This window comes from Chionomys nivalis, chromosome 5, assembly GCF_950005125.1.
Source record: "Chionomys nivalis chromosome 5, mChiNiv1.1, whole genome shotgun sequence".
In the NCBI taxonomy this organism is placed as follows: Eukaryota; Metazoa; Chordata; class Mammalia; order Rodentia; family Cricetidae; genus Chionomys; species Chionomys nivalis.
This window is the reverse complement of record NC_080090.1, coordinates 56,425,194-56,440,755: the sequence shown is the minus strand read 5'-3', so window position 1 is coordinate 56,440,755 and position 15,562 is coordinate 56,425,194. Positions and strand designations below refer to the sequence as shown.

The following is a 15,562-nucleotide window of genomic DNA, read 5'->3' as shown; positions in this document are numbered from 1 at the left end:
TGGTTGTGCCTGGGAGAGTTGTAAGCACTCTCTTGTCCTCACAGGCAGAAAGCACTGGGGTAAGAAGGTGCTGAGTGGAGAGGAAAGAAACACTAAGAAGCCTTTGGCAGGAGAGAAATAGAGATAGATAGGTAGGTGGGTAGATAGATAGATAGAAAGATAGATAGATAGATAGATAGATAGATAGATAGATAGATGGTAAGTGGATGATAAATGGTAGATAGATGATTTGATAGATGATATGATAGATAAGTAAAATGAGTTTTTCTTTTTTTTGTTCTTATTTTCTTCTTAACAGAATATGAAAACTCTTGAAATAAAGACTTTATGCAGTTTTATCTTGGGAGCAGTCGAGGGACTATGGCCAGAATTCACACATCATAAACATATAGCTCTATTGAGAAGTCAGTCTTTGTCCCCTGGTGGAGCTGTTCAGATGTAGAAGCAGTGATTTACAGCCCTTACAGATCAGTCAGGCTCAGGAAAGGAAAGGCCTCAGAGCTAGCTGCTGGCCAATGCTGAGTATTGTGAGCATCTTTGCGGCTCTGTCTCTTCAGTAGAGGAGAGGGTCTGCTCCTTAGGCTGAAGTCAAGCAGTGCTAGAGAAGCTCCAACTACTCAGGGGGTGCGGATGAGGGGGAAGGAGACGGCCGGGCAGAGGAAAAAGAGAAAGGAGGAACAGGAAAAGGAAGAAGTCTTTAGTTCCGCTGGTATCTAAATTTGGTAGATGTTTAGACAGCCAATAATTTATTTCTAGGCCCGCAAAATCACTTATTCTGCCCTGCTGTCGGCGTGAAATCTCATACACATTTCACTAAAGTGGATTAGATCAGCAGGGTAGGGTGTTCACCCACGCTCCTTGGCAACACCAGTATGTCTGTGTAGGAGGCACACAGGGGTAGTAATTTAGTTGAAGGAGGCTGATAAGCTTGCAGACCTGCAATGAAATTGCGTTTGAATGGCAAATTCACATTTTGGGTTTTTTTTTTTCCTTTGGTTCTTTCTTTTTTTGGCGCATTCACTGTGTACTTACCTGTGACAGCTAAAAAGCCGAAAGTCTCCCCAGGAGTCTCTGCTTAGAAGAGGTCACTGCGATGACCCCATTGCGAGTATACAGCCTGTCCCTCGGCAGCGTGGCCGGCAGAACAGTGGATACTCTGTGCACTGACAGCCACCAGTTTCTTTGTAGATGTTCACATTCCTCTTTAACCACTTGGACCCACCCAGGCCACCAACTTCAGCTCAGGGCCTCCTCTGGTTCTTTAATGATCTTTCCCGCTGTAGGAATGTGGAGAGTCGCTGGTGTTTTCATTTCACCTCTGAGAGTTTGTGTGTGCTTGTATGAAGGGTGTGTAAATATGTTCATGCAGGTGTGTGTCCGTGCAAGCATGTGCAGGCCAGAGGAGGTGTCAGGTGCTCTCCTCTGTTGCTTTCTACCTTATTCCCTTGGGATGTGATCTTTCATTGAACCTGGGGTTTGTCACTTTGGCGCTGGGCATGAGGCCACCAAGCTCCAGCCATCCTCTTGACATTTTTGCTCCTACCCACCTGCCACCCTGCCCCCCAAATCTGGAATTTTTATGTAGGTGCTGGGGAATTGGATTCAAATCCTCATGCTTGAACAGGAAGGACTCGTACCCACGGAACCATCTCCTCAGTCCCGCAAGCATGGTTTTAAATGTGTAAGCGGAGCACACACTGACTTGCCTCTGTCCTCTCTGGCAGCTCGTTGTCTCTCTGCAGAGGCTTCATTGTCGCTCTGGAACTTGCTAAGATACAGTTTCAGAACCCCTAAGCTCTAAGTACACTGATTCAAGATCTCTGCCTCTAGGACCCAGCAATCCGCATTTCAACAAGTTCTTCAGGCCATTTTGCCCCCATGCTAAAGTCTGAGCAGCATTGTTCTTAGGGACGCAGCTCATCACAGTATTTTTCCTCATTCCATACTGTTAATGTTTATTACTGGGCAGACATATGTTTCTGAACACAAAAATAAGTAATTAGTTCCATCCCCTACAAGGTGTATTTTGAGGTGCTGGAGTTTCACGTGCTCAAAAATGTTTCCTGAAGCAAGAGGTTGCTGTGTTCCTGAAGAGGAGGTTCAGGTGAAAAGACCTTAAAAGTAATAACGGGGTCCTAGAAAAGTTCATTTTCCTTTGATGCCCAGGCAAACGACACTGACAGTTGCTTCATCATCAGAGACCCAGGCTCCTTCTGTTTTCTTCTTCCTCCTCAAAGCACTTTGGATTTTGAAGTTCAGGATGGCTGCTTCAGGTCTTGCCATTGCATTTGTATCCCACTGAGTTGGGAGAAAGAAAAGGAAAGGTGAAGAATACTTAAGTGAGGGATGTTTTAGTCATGTTTCTGTTGCTGTGATAAAATGTCTCGGCAAAAATAAGTTCGAGAAGAGAGGGTTTGTTTTAGTTTAACGTTCCAGACAACTCATCATTCCATGATGGCATGACAACAGGGTGGGAGCCTGCCTGGCAGTCAGGAAACAGAGAGGTCCCATTTCCTCTGCACACAGGAAGCAGAGAAAGAGAGAGAACAGGAAGCAAGACCAGACAATAAAACTCAGTCAATTCCCAGTGATATACTTACTTCCTCCCACAAAACACAGTTTCCTTGCCATCCCATAACTTTCTCTCCCCAAAAGTTTCCAACTGGGGAAGAAGTATTCAATTACACAGCCTATTGGGGGGCATTTCTCACTCAAACCACAATTAATGACGAGGCAGGGTGGCTGTAGTGTAGAGAAGGTGTATCCACTACTCAGGGCGTGTTGTTGGGTGTGGGCATCCTAGTCTTTAGATCTACCCCATTTTCTTCTGTCTCTCTGTCAGACAGCAGAGTCCTGTAGACTGTATCTCCCAGGTCCCTTTGTCCACTGGTATTTACAAGGTTTCACCCCATGGAAAACACTTATGGGTGGAGGGCAGGAGGAAGGGGAAGCTGGGCCCTTTTCTCCCATCTGCCTTTGCTTCATGTCATGGCTATAGTGATGCTCTGCTTCAGCCCTGAGAGCCCTGTAGATTCACGGGACTCCACCTCTTTTGCCTTTTCAGTTCATAGGTGGTACCAGCTCCTTGAATGTTATTTGGCCTCTGAGTTGCTTCACCATGTTGTTGGGTTTGTTTCTTTCACTGCCTGATATAATTTCCTTTTAAACATTCTAGGTATGAGCAGGTACAGAAGTCAGACCTCAGCTCTATCTAGAGGTGACATCATAAAGAAAGTGACACTTGGACCGGGTCTTTCAGGGCTGCAGATTTCTAAGGACATTAGTTCCGATATGGACCCTGGGTTTGGAGGAGAGCCCGGGGAGAAACAAACCAAGAAGGCTTCAGGTTGTGGAGGACAAGGGGACAGGGATGAGGACTCCTCAAGGAGACAAAAAGGAAGCAGGGCATGTCTCCATTCTTCAGACATTGTAGAAAGGTTAGTGTCTACTGTACTTCTGCAGGAAACTGAATAGTCTCACTCTTCAAACATATTCTGTCAGATGCTCCGCTCATCTTGCATGCCGCCCCACCCACCCATCCACACTGGCATGTGGACATGTTCTCCCAAATGAGTCAGGCAGATAGGAACATTAGTCTATTGCAGCAGATGTCACTTTAAGAAAACAACATTTCACCATTGCACAAAAGCTTACCAATAACATCCATCATGCGGCAATGGTGCTGATTTAAAGAAAAGGGGTAATTTTGGTGAATTCAAAGGAGATAAGATGACTATAATTACAGGGCATTGCTTCTCACTAATCCCAGAAAAGCAGAAAGGCTGTTTTGTATCATGTTGAGATAGGGGAGGGAGGAGGGAAGGAACTTGGCAAGGAGATAGGCTTGTCTCAGAGGGAGGAGGTGAGAGATGGCAGCCTGTAGGGATGGTATTCTTGTGCCTTACTCACCCTGTCTCAGACTAAATACTTCCCAACAAGTAAACAGGACTGTTGAAGGTCACCGAGGAGAGAAATGGAAGCCTTTGCTCAGCACCAACCACCTCCGCGCATCCTCACGGGCTCCCTAACCACAGCCTTTCTTGCCAAGCCCTCTCAAATGCCCTGGGTGCTGTGGCATCATCTCACTCTGGTCCAGTGTTGACTCTTCATCTCTTGAACTCAACCAGTATTAAAGATGGGTCGATTTGCTAGGGTAAGTTGTATGATGTCAGTGGTGACCGCCGCCCGCTTCTGTGACCTAACTTTTCTTGTGCTCACATATAGATTCCCTGACCAGGTTGACGTATCCTATCTTGTGTCACCCTCAGGTTCTCTGCTGTCCCTTGTATAACATAGCTTCTCGATGCATGTTGATTGATTAGATATCAGGGCTGGGAGTGATAGTGGTCTCCCTGAGTGAGGTGGGAGCTGCTGTGTTTTGTGGAGATAGGAAATCCTGTATCTGTAGGGATCCTATGAGCCAGGATTTTTGCTTTGATTATTTCAGTTCAGCATTTAGAAACACTGTGAAGTATATATACTCAAATTAACACCATGGAAATAAAGATTTGGAGGAACTGGAGGCAGGTTTATCAAGGCCACAAAGCTCCTAAGTTGCAAAAACTAGAATTTAATCATAGTTTCATTTGCTTTCAAAATTTATGTCCCTTTAAAATGAAGCTTTTCTACCAAGAGATAGTCCCGCTTCTTTCTACTTGGCCAAGATCAGACATTCTTGCAGGCTGTCTTAGCAGCTGGAGACTTTCTGTCTATCATATTGAACACTGAGTGCACTCTTAGAGAAGAAGTGTAGTGGGCCAACACCCTCCCTGCCATGCTCACGAGCTGGGAGATGTTGTATTGCAAAGTTGGGAGTAACTACTGTTGAAAATGCAATTAACATTGCTAAATTACGGAGTTTAAAACAAGGAGATTATCTTGGATTATCTGAGGGGCTCCAACAAAATCACAAGGTTTCTTAAATAATGGGGAAGGGAGACAGTAATTCAAAGGGAGAATTCAGTGTGCCAGTGGGGCTTTGAGAACAGAGCAAATCTAGGAGCCAAGGAGTATGGGTTGCTACTAAGACCTGGAAAAGGCAAGGGCATGCTTTTGTGGAGTTTCTAGAAAGGAATGAAGTCTCTCCAGTGCTTTTATGTCAGTCCAGTGTCATCTGGCCCAGACTTCTGACCTTCAAAACTAAGGTGAAAATTGTGTGTTTTAAGCTGCTTGTTACAGCAACGTCAGGAAACTAATACATGAGTAAGTCAACCTCTGGTCCAAACTTGCAAGAACATGAGAGCAGGTTTGAAGGGTTCGATATCAGATAGCAGCAGGTAGACGAGAAAGAAAGGATAACCCAGATGACATCAGAGAGAGTAGACCAGAAAGGAGGCTGAGGATGAAAATGACTGGAAAGTAGGGGGCAGGGGTGTTTGTCTATTGGCATCTTCTCTGTTAACTGTTGTGTGAGTTTTTCTGGGTGACAAGAACAAATGCCTACTTAAACCCAGACAGGAAATCAGTGACAGACCAAAATAATGATTCTACCAAAATCTAGTTTGGCAAACCAGCGAGTTTACTGTGGCTGATTACTGGAGAATGGATAATCCAAAGGCAGCTGTGTTACCAAAAAGTCAATGCCAGTATGATTGATGGCTCACAAAAGTTGCATCCCTGAGCTCTTTGCAGAACCAGCAGGCATCAGGAGGTTGGAGAGTCTCCCCCTGTTTCCACCAGGAAGTACTGATTCTATTCTCCACCTCCACAGGGGTGGAGGGCAGGAGGAGCCTTGTTTGTGAATTTTGTTTACTTCCTACATCCTAAGCAGCCTCTTTTTAGAGTGCAGTGTTTCAGTTAGGAACTTATGGAGTCTTCAGGTTTCTCCTTCTAGGATGGGAATATTTAGTTTGGAGGATAATACTTCTCAATAGCCACACAGGGAGCTTGAGATATAGCCGCGATTTCTCTAGAAATCCCTGATGTAACCGAATGAACAAATGGTGGAGCCAATGATGAAGAAAGGAGAGAAGGAAGACAGTAAAGAAAAGATTTGGGTCACGAGGGGCATCACTGAGAAGACCGTGGGCAAACAGCTAGATCAAAGGTTCAGAAAGGTTCATCTTCCAGGGTCGTGTGTCACTTTTAGCATACAAGAACTTTCTTTCAAGGTTCTCACCAATAACATCACTAGCTCTAAGTTTACCAGCTTACAAATGTATTTACAAAAACGAAACCTATTCCTCCAGTGTAACAGTCAAAAAGGGTGGGGAGTGCTGTTGCTTAAGCATAATGGTTTTTCTGGAATTGAACTTGAAAAAAAATTTTTTTTTTCCTGACTGGACAAGGTTTTACACCATGCAAACTTCATTAGAACCCAGGAGGATCTGTTGGGGGAGGCCACTTGTTTGTTTCTTGAGAATCTTTTGGGGGAGGCTGCTTGTTTGTTTCCCGGTTACCCAGACTCCTGAAATAGTCACACAGAAACTATATTATTTGCAATCCTGTTTGGCCAATAGCTTACACATATTTCTGGCTAACTCTTATATCCTAAACTAACCCATCTCCATTAATCTGTGTATCGCCATGTGGCTGTGGCTTTCTGGGTAAAGTTCCATCCCTGGCGTCTGTCTCCGGTGGGTCTACATGGCGTCTCCTCCACTCTGCCTACTCTCTCTCTCTCTATATATATATATATATCTTTCGGCCTGGCTTTACTCTGTTAAACCATCAGCTGAAAGCAGCTTCTTTATTAACCAATAAAAGCAACACACAGTCAGAAGGACTTCCCACACCAAGGGTCATGTGATGATCTTTTCACTTAGCTTGTGCTTGCTAATGTTACTTTGTTTTTCAACTGGAAAGCTGTAGGCGTGATAGCAGATGCAAAATCCTCATTGCTGATTCATAAACGACCTCGTTTTCCATCAACTACAGCCAAGAGCCCCAAGTTGGACAAAAGCTAAGCACTAGTGTTAAGTTACCTGCTTCTCCGTGGTTCCATCAATATTTAAAAAAATGGACAGTATTTAATCACTTGAGTTATAATGTTAATGTAGTCTAGAGACTCCTTTTCTCTGAGCACAGGAAATATCCATTATATAAGAGCCAGACTCATGGCATTGCCTCCTCTCAAGAAGCATGCTCCTGTGTCTTGAGTGTACACTGTACTTTTCTTAACCACTGAGCTATCTCTCCAGCTCTAACTGTGGTTGCCAGGAATCGAACTTCTGACCTTTGGAAGGGTAGCCAGTGCTCTGTACTTTTCTTAAAGGCTTCTTTCTACCTTAATACCTGTAGCAAATCTATACCAAAACTGGCAAGATGGCTCAGCATGTAAAGGCACTTGCTATCAAGTCCAACGGTCTGAGTTTATCCCAGGCACTCACATGGTGCAAAGAGAGAAGCGATTCCCCAGGCCGTCCTTTGACCTTCACACATGTCACAGAATGTGTGTTCTCACACATATGCATGCACATGCAGATAAATAAGTAAATGTTTGAATGAATAAAAGAAACTAGTTCAAACCACGTTCCAACTTTGCTTCTTTAAAAATGTGAACCAGAGTCTTACGTTCAAGGATTATAACATGCTGAATGCTTTCTCCCTGTGACTGTAACATGCTAAGTGCTTGCTCCTTCTCCATGGGACTGTAACGTGCTAAGTGCTTTCTCCTTCTCCATGGGACTGTAACATGCCAAGTGCTTTCTCCTTCTCCATGGGACTGTAACGTGCTAAGTGCTTTCTTCTTCTCCATGGGACTGTAATGTGCTAAGTGCTTTCTCCTCCATGGGACTGTAACATACTAAGTGCTTTCTCCTTCTCCATGGGACTGTAACATGCTAAGTGCTTTCTTCTTCTCCATGGGACTGTAACATGCTAAGTGCTTTCTTCTTCTCCATGGGACTGTAACATGCTAAGTGATTTCTCCTTCTCCATGGGACTGTAACATGCTAAGTGCTTTCTTCCTGTGGCTGTTGTCCCTCCTCAGTCCTTCTATCTCATGCTCCTTCTCTTTCTTGTTCCCTAGCCTAGACTCATGCAGACACGTGTCTACATATGCACACATGCACCCTTGATATTTGAAGTTTAATTTACCTCATTAGTAATCCATAGTGCAGATCCAGCGGAGAGGGCATCTAATCCAGTTCTCTGGAAGAAATAATGAGATTGCCACCAACGGAGATAGCTGGTTTGCAATAGCAAGAAATCTACATTTCGGGGCTCCCTGATTTCCCACACTATAAAACTTCTCCAAGCACTGATGTACTATATACATTCCTCTTCCTCTTCTGCTTAGGTTTCATTCTTTGTGAAGTCATCAGGCCCATCATCATTTCTTAATTCAGGTGGAGAACAGAAGCTGTGATATCTATTTGGGAGTGATCAAGCTGAACTTACCCTTCATGATGTTCTTGTCTATGGTAGCTAGAATTCTGCCTCTAGCCTAGCTGACATGGCTACTATAGCCTGACCTGCATGCATAGACTGACATACTTCTTAGAAGGTTATTAATATCTTACCCAACCTTTCTCTGTGTCTCTCTTTGGTTTACATGAAACATAGATTGCTCAGACATTGTTAGTTTATGGAATTCAACCAATAACTGTACCTAATATTGCATTTAAATTCTGCCTATAAGGTCTGTAAGGATGAACTTTCAGTTCATCAATTCGTTTAAAAGAACACACTGAATAACAGTATCTACCTCTCTGGACTGTTGTGGACATGACCATGAGATGAGGTATATGGGAGAGTCTCACACACATTCAGCACTCAGTAGTACAAGCTTCCATTTCCTTCTCCAAATGGGTGTGGCTAGTTTGTCCCAGAGAAATTGATGTTCATAGGAGGCCAATATCTATGTCATCTGTAGTAACTTGATATTGATTAGGAACCCAAACTGAAAGCCATTAATATGTGGCACAGATTTGGTTTGAGATTTTTGATCTCAGAAATTTATTCTCTTTTAGAATCTGTAAAAACAAATAGCTTTTGTTCAGATCTTTATTACTTATTTAATAAGTAAAAACTACAAAACATATAGTTTAGGTGGCTGAGGAGAAGGGCTGGGAGTTTTTTTAAGAGTTCATATTGATAATGTTCTCTTGACTTTAATTCATATACAGCTTATATTTTGTTTTTATCATGTATTGACACATTCATCTTTGCACACAAATGTAAAACTAGATATCTTATCAAATGAATGTGCATATTAATGATCTCTAAACCAAACTAGGTGACTACCTTATTTTACAAATTTTATTTTCTGATGTATTTATGTCTGTGTATGTGCATTTGTGCATTGGTGTTCTAGGGCTTACAAAGACCAGAAGAAGGCATTGGATCCACTGGAGATGGAGTTGCAGGTGGTTGTGAGCTGCCTAACTCAGTGCTGGAAAACCAAACTTGAAGTACGGTCTTTGGCAGAATCAAGTCTTTAAAGTTTTTTGCTACTGTGTTTTAAGAGACGAGCTAGCAAGAGTGTGGCTGCTCAGGGCCTCAAGAGGAGGGATGAGATGGTGAGAGTCAGGCCAGCCACCATCAGGGAACAGGATGGGAAATTAGGTTGCTAACCCCAAAGCTATTCCGTTTTGTCCATTAGTTCCATGGCCTTGAGCAAATCCTAGCATCTTTCAAAGCTTTGGTTTCTCCATTCATAAAATAAGGCATCTTTAGGCTCTCTTCATTTCTGAAATCCCACGGATCTTTGAGGACAAAAATGGAATGCAAGAGTCGCCTGGCAGGAACAATGTGCAGACTCGGAGAGCTTGTCTCTCGGTACTTACACCTGGATCTGAAGACTAAAGCATTCCCTGAAACCTGAAAATGAGTAAATTAAGGTACAGCTGAGTATTAGTTCAAACAAAACAACGTGTAACTAATAAGGAGCGATTTCATTGTGTCTTAGGGTTTCTGTTTCTGTGAAGAGACACCATGACTACAGCAACTCTTATAAAGGAAAACATTTAATTGGGGTGGCTTACAGTTCAGAAGTTTAATCCAGTATCATCATGGCAGGACAGCAGCACGCAGGGGGACTTAACAGCGTGAAGGCAGACATGGAGGTGGAAAAGCAGCTGAGAATCCTACATCTTGATCCACAACAGGCAACAGGAAATGAACTGTGACACTGAGCATCACTTAGGAATAGGAGACCTCAAAGCCTGCCTCCACAATGACACACTTCTTTCAGCAAGGTCATTCCTATTCCAGCAAGGTCATGCCTACGTCAACAAGGCCACACCTCCTAATAGTGCCACTTCCTTTGGGGACCGTTTCCTTTCAAACCACCACACATCATGACTTTTCTTCTAATTTTACTCTTTGTACATTCTCACTGTTAGTACAGAACCACAGGATCTCATGGGGTGACTTTAGGAGAATCGTAGATACGCCAATAAAGGGAAAGGCCTGCTGAGGGTACGCATGGCAGGAATGGTATGTATCCATAGGAAGCTTATTCAGTTTCAGCAGAGAACTAGATACACTGGTGAGGAGTAAGGAGGAATCCCAACAAGCAAACAAAGTCAGGAAAGGCAATTTTCAGAAAAATATGTAGCCAATGTTGCAGGTCATTTCCTAGACAGAAAGAGAGGATCATGGAAATAATAAATAATGACTTGCATGATTTTCTCTAATTCTCATGGCAACAATAATTTTGCTCCCTCTGTTTCAATATTTCTCTCTCCAAGGGCAGAATGGCATCTCTGTGAAAGTGATCTTTTGCCCTTTCAGATAATTTGTTCCAATTTCAGTTGATTGATTAGTCACAGGTTTCAGTTTTCGTTCATGAATTAAAATACTAATTTTTGACAGTGGTCAATCATCTGACTCTGCTTTATGTCTAGAGACCAGAGCTCTGATATTCCTTGACTCTGAAAATACCATGCTTCTCTGGAATCTTCTTGCCCAGATGCACAACTTTCATTTGTCTTTAATAGTCTACTATCAAACCTCCTCTCTTTACGGTAGACTGCTGTGGCCATCCTCGCATCCCTAGGGCTGTCTTCATGAGCACCGCTGGGGTTGTATTGTCTTGTTTGTCTCTTTCATCACCTAACTCAGAAGTTATTCATGCTCAACCTTTCAAAGCCTCACTCTTTAGTCTTCAAGGTAAGTGTCACAGCAGAGTTGATGAGAGATTAGTGCGAGCATCATGTCTCCTCCTTGGGAATGTTGGTTCCTTTCCGTGTTCTTCTTAAAGAGTCTGTGCACCCTTGCATCTCTGGAGCCACTAAGCAAGCCCAGCCAGTCCGATTAAATGCTGCTTCTCTGACACTGCCACCAACTTGTCTGTGTAATTTCACATGACAGCCACATCAGATACCTGATAGAGCATTAGCATCTAGGAAGAAAAATGAAAAAAGAATGATTTTTTCGATTGCTTCTAGATTCAGTCAACTCTGCTGGCATTCTGTTGAGCATCCATGATGATTTTATTATGCTCCGTGATATGCTTCATCACGCTTTTAATAACTGACTGGTAATCACTCTCTTGACTCTTGGTTGCTATGACTAATTTCATGAGTTGAGGAGGAACAATGTCAGTAAAAACACTAGTCTGTGACTCAGAAAGAAACCAAAGCAGACGGTATTTGTCACAGTGAGTGGAGAGAGTACAGAAAAAGCACAATAATTTTAAGGTTTAACCTTATTTTAACAAAGCATAAATTGAAGCGAAAAAGGCCAAATAAAACTTCTCTCAAAAAATTCATCGGCGAAATAAACACTTTATTTTTTAATGTCAGGTTACTCAATCTATTTCTACTCCTAGAACAATCAAGCAAATGCTTGGAAAAAAAATTCAGTCAATTCTCTGCTCTTCTCCTTGTTTCCGAGTTATGTGGATTTACGGTGCATAAAGCTAGCATGCTGGAGTCTGCCTTTTAAGATGAGTTGTTCTGCTATGATTAGAGCTGCTACAACATCCTATCTGGAAGGAAGCCGAGCTATGTGCTGCTTCCGAGGTAGAGCTCAGCCACACCCTAAAGACAGCCTGTGGTGTCACTGAGTCAGGATCTTGTTCTGAGGACAGATGTCCTTGACCAAGTCAAAGGGGACAGTCAACAATGCTGGAGAGATGTTTGTTGTATCCCTACAGTACATGACCTCAGCAACTGCTGCCTCTTAGACAGAGAGACATGAAAGATGAGATATAAGAATCACCTTGGTAGAAATAAGATGCAGTTGAATCTTATATAATGCCAATGAACTCCGAGGTCAAATGTCTTACAACCCTGACAGGTTACCATCCTTTGCTACCCAGACAGGCAAGTTTTAGCATTATAAATTACTAATACCTATAACTAACTTCATCCAACAACTCTAAGAGACAATAAAGTTTAGGCTTAACCAGATCAAGAGAACTGTCTATAGACTCTAGCTTACCAGTGTCAGAATGAACCGACATCCAGAATTTGATCTCTGGATGCTATTATATGCCCTTCACCCCTATGCTGCATGGCGGCTTTATTCGCCATTTCTGGCAACTCTCAAAATATGTGTGTGTGTGTGTGTGTGTATATCTCTGTGTTAAATATAACCTGGGTTTAATTCAGGTGATTTGTATGTACAGGGGTGTGGGGATATTTGCTGTATCATGGACAACTTACGAGGAGCTACCTTGAAGAAAAATGACTCCCCATCCCTGGAAACCATTAATTCCTCAGATGGGGGAGGGCCTCAGGTTCCCCTCCGCCATCCATGCTAGACCATGGGTGGGCTCTGTCTTGCGCAGGTCCTGTGTACATAACCACAGCTTCTGAGGTCATGATGCGCCAGGCTGTCAGGTCCAGGAGACAGCGGTTCACAGCCTTCCTCCCCATCTTCCTCTTTCCCATGATGCTCCCTGAGCCTTGCAGGGAGGGAGGGCATACGTGTATGTCCTGTTTGAGGCTGAACACTCACAGACAGTCACACACTTTAACCAGTTATGAATCTCTGCATTAAACACTACCCTCTGTAGAAACAAGCTTCTCCAACCAAGGCTGAGGTAGCATTGACCTCTGGGTATAAACACAAATATTTAGAAAGCTGTTTCACAGAATGCTTATTTAGCAAAACAGCAGTAATAGATTCTCCCCATAGGGCTCATGGCCTTCCATGAATTTAGTTTTAAAGGCAAATTGGTCAAGATATTGCTGAGCATAGTGAAACGATTGTACAGTGAGAGGAGCGATGGGTGTGTAATCATGAAGGCATGAGTGCAAACTGTAACTCTGCTATCATATAAGTGGCCTTGGTGTTGGGATGATTAGATTAAATAATAATGCTGAAACAACTGGCATTATCTGTGATATTTGGTAGTGGCATAATAATTGCTACCAGCTCTACTAGCTTTGCACCACTGGAGCAAAATAAGGGTGCTTTTTCGGTCATCTTGGCGCCTGTGGAGGCCTGCTGGGAACAGGACTTCTAAAGAACAGTATATTTGGAAGGCTGTGGTGCAAGGCCGCTTTTGCTGGCTATAAGCGAGGTCTCCGGAACCAGAGAGAGCACACAGCTCTCCTTAAAATTGAAGGCATTTATGCCCGAGATGACACTGAATTCTACTTGGGCAAGAGATGTGCTTATGTGTATAAAGCAAAGAACAACACAGTGACACCTGGAGGCAAATCAAACAAAACCAGAGTGATCTGTGGGAAAGTAACTCCGGCCCATGAAAACAGTGACATGGTCCGCGCCAAATTCCTGCAAAGGCCATTGGACACAGAATCCGTGTGATGCTGTACCCATCCGGGATTTAAACCAATGAAAAGTAAATAAATAAAAGTGGATTTGTGCTCTTGTAAAAAAAAAAAAAAACAAATAAAAAAATAAGGGTTTATTTGACTTCTTGTTTTGGAGCTTTTGGTCCCATGGTTGGTTAGTCTTGTTGCTTTGGACCTGTGATAAGGTGGTGTATGCCAGTGGGCACGTGAAGCTGAGGTAGCTGCTCACCTGAGGAAGTAAAGGGAAAGAGGAGACTTACACTCAGCTTTGGGGGCACACCCCCTAACAACTTAGAACCTCCACTTGGCTCCATCTCTCCAAGGTTGAGGCTGGAGACCAAGGCTTACAGGCATGTCCAACCTTTTGACATTGCCATGAGGTCATCTAAAATTTTTAGCCTTGAGAACTGTGTAATTGAGTTACGAAAAATAACAACAACCGAAAGCCCCTCATAATGTTATCAGTAAGTTTGTGATTTTGCATTGGGTTGCATTCATAGTGATATTTAGCAATCCATGGCCTGAGAATGGAGAGTTGGCCTCACGAATTTAACACGTGGGCCTTTGGGGAACCCTTCAGACTCAAATGGTAGGACAGCTACCATTTTTCCTGGAACAATCTTTTCCTGGAACAATCCTAAATTGTATTTCCTATAATTCTCTGGTGAGCGCAAAGCAGCAGGTTTTCTTACCTTGATCGGAAATGGCTTTTTTTTTTTCTCTAAGAAACACTCTGTTATCTACCTCAGCTGCCACAGTGCATTTCCTTACAGCATAACTACTGTCCCCGCACCCCTTGGAGAGGCTGTCTTTCCTGGGAACAGTCTCAGTCAGCTTGCTCCGTTGCACACTTCAGCAGATTCCGCTCTTGATTATAAGCACCCCCACCACGAATCCAGAGCGCACTGGAATAAACAGGAGGTTGCTTGGCATCTGGCAGAAGTGGAAGCCGGTGAAGCGTTCCTAATGGAGCCTGAGTCGGGACTGATAAACTCTCCCAGCTCTTGCAGGCCTAGTCAGGCAAGCACATGGTACTTTCTGATGAAGTAGAAAAGTCTACAGAAAAGCCCAAAGCTTCCTTAAAGTAATTCATGTAATATTTTATGACCAAAAGAAGTTATTATTTCTTCTATAAAGTGTCTCACATCTTGTGCTGGAATGCCTTACACTTTTAAAACTATGGCTAAATGTCCGGCTTTGCTAACATAAAGGTTAAGCTAGCCCAAAGAAGTAATCTGACATCAAGAAAAGCTGATATCCAGATAACTGAGAATTATATCATGTAAGCAAAGAACATTTGTTGACCTTGCCCACAGTGCTGGGCTCAATGCCAGCTCTTTCTTCCATGCCACAAGGCTTAATGGGGGAGTTGAGTCAGAGATTTCAGAATGAGATCTCTTTTTCAAATTCTGACTTTGTTGAATGACTTTTGGGCAAGTTATTTAACCTCTCTTTGTTTCGCCTGCCTTTTAAGTAAAGCGGGATTAATCATACCGCTTGCATAAAAGGGCCTTCTTATTTTTACTCATTTAGCAAATATTGATAGAGTATTGCATTCAGGAGATAAAGAAGCAAAGTTTCTACCGAAGTCCTCACATTTAGGGCTCAAGAGTCTGCTTGCTTGTAATTTCCTGTTGGCCCTGGTTTACCATGTGGGGAAGCGCAGAATGCTTTCCTCCTGTTCTTGTAGCTTTAGTCTGGCCAGGGTCCTAACACCTCCGTTTTGCTCTATCTGGTTAGGCAGATATGCCTCCTCCAGCTAACCATAGTATAGTAGTTGATTTCCAGTGGCATTCCCACCCTTTACCCCCTACCGCCAACCCCCCCCCCCCGTGCCATGGACGGGAGAAGTGTGCCAGACAGACTTAGTTAAGACCACACTGGCACACAAGTTCTACCCCAGCGCTTCC

The 15,562-nt window shown here is 43.3% G+C and overlaps 1 pseudogene; it reads left to right on the top strand.

The window, feature by feature from the left end:
* Positions 1–630: 630 nt before the first annotated feature.
* Positions 631–13,688, top strand: LOC130874136 (60S ribosomal protein L35a-like; annotated as a pseudogene).
* Positions 13,689–15,562: the final 1,874 nt, after the last annotated feature.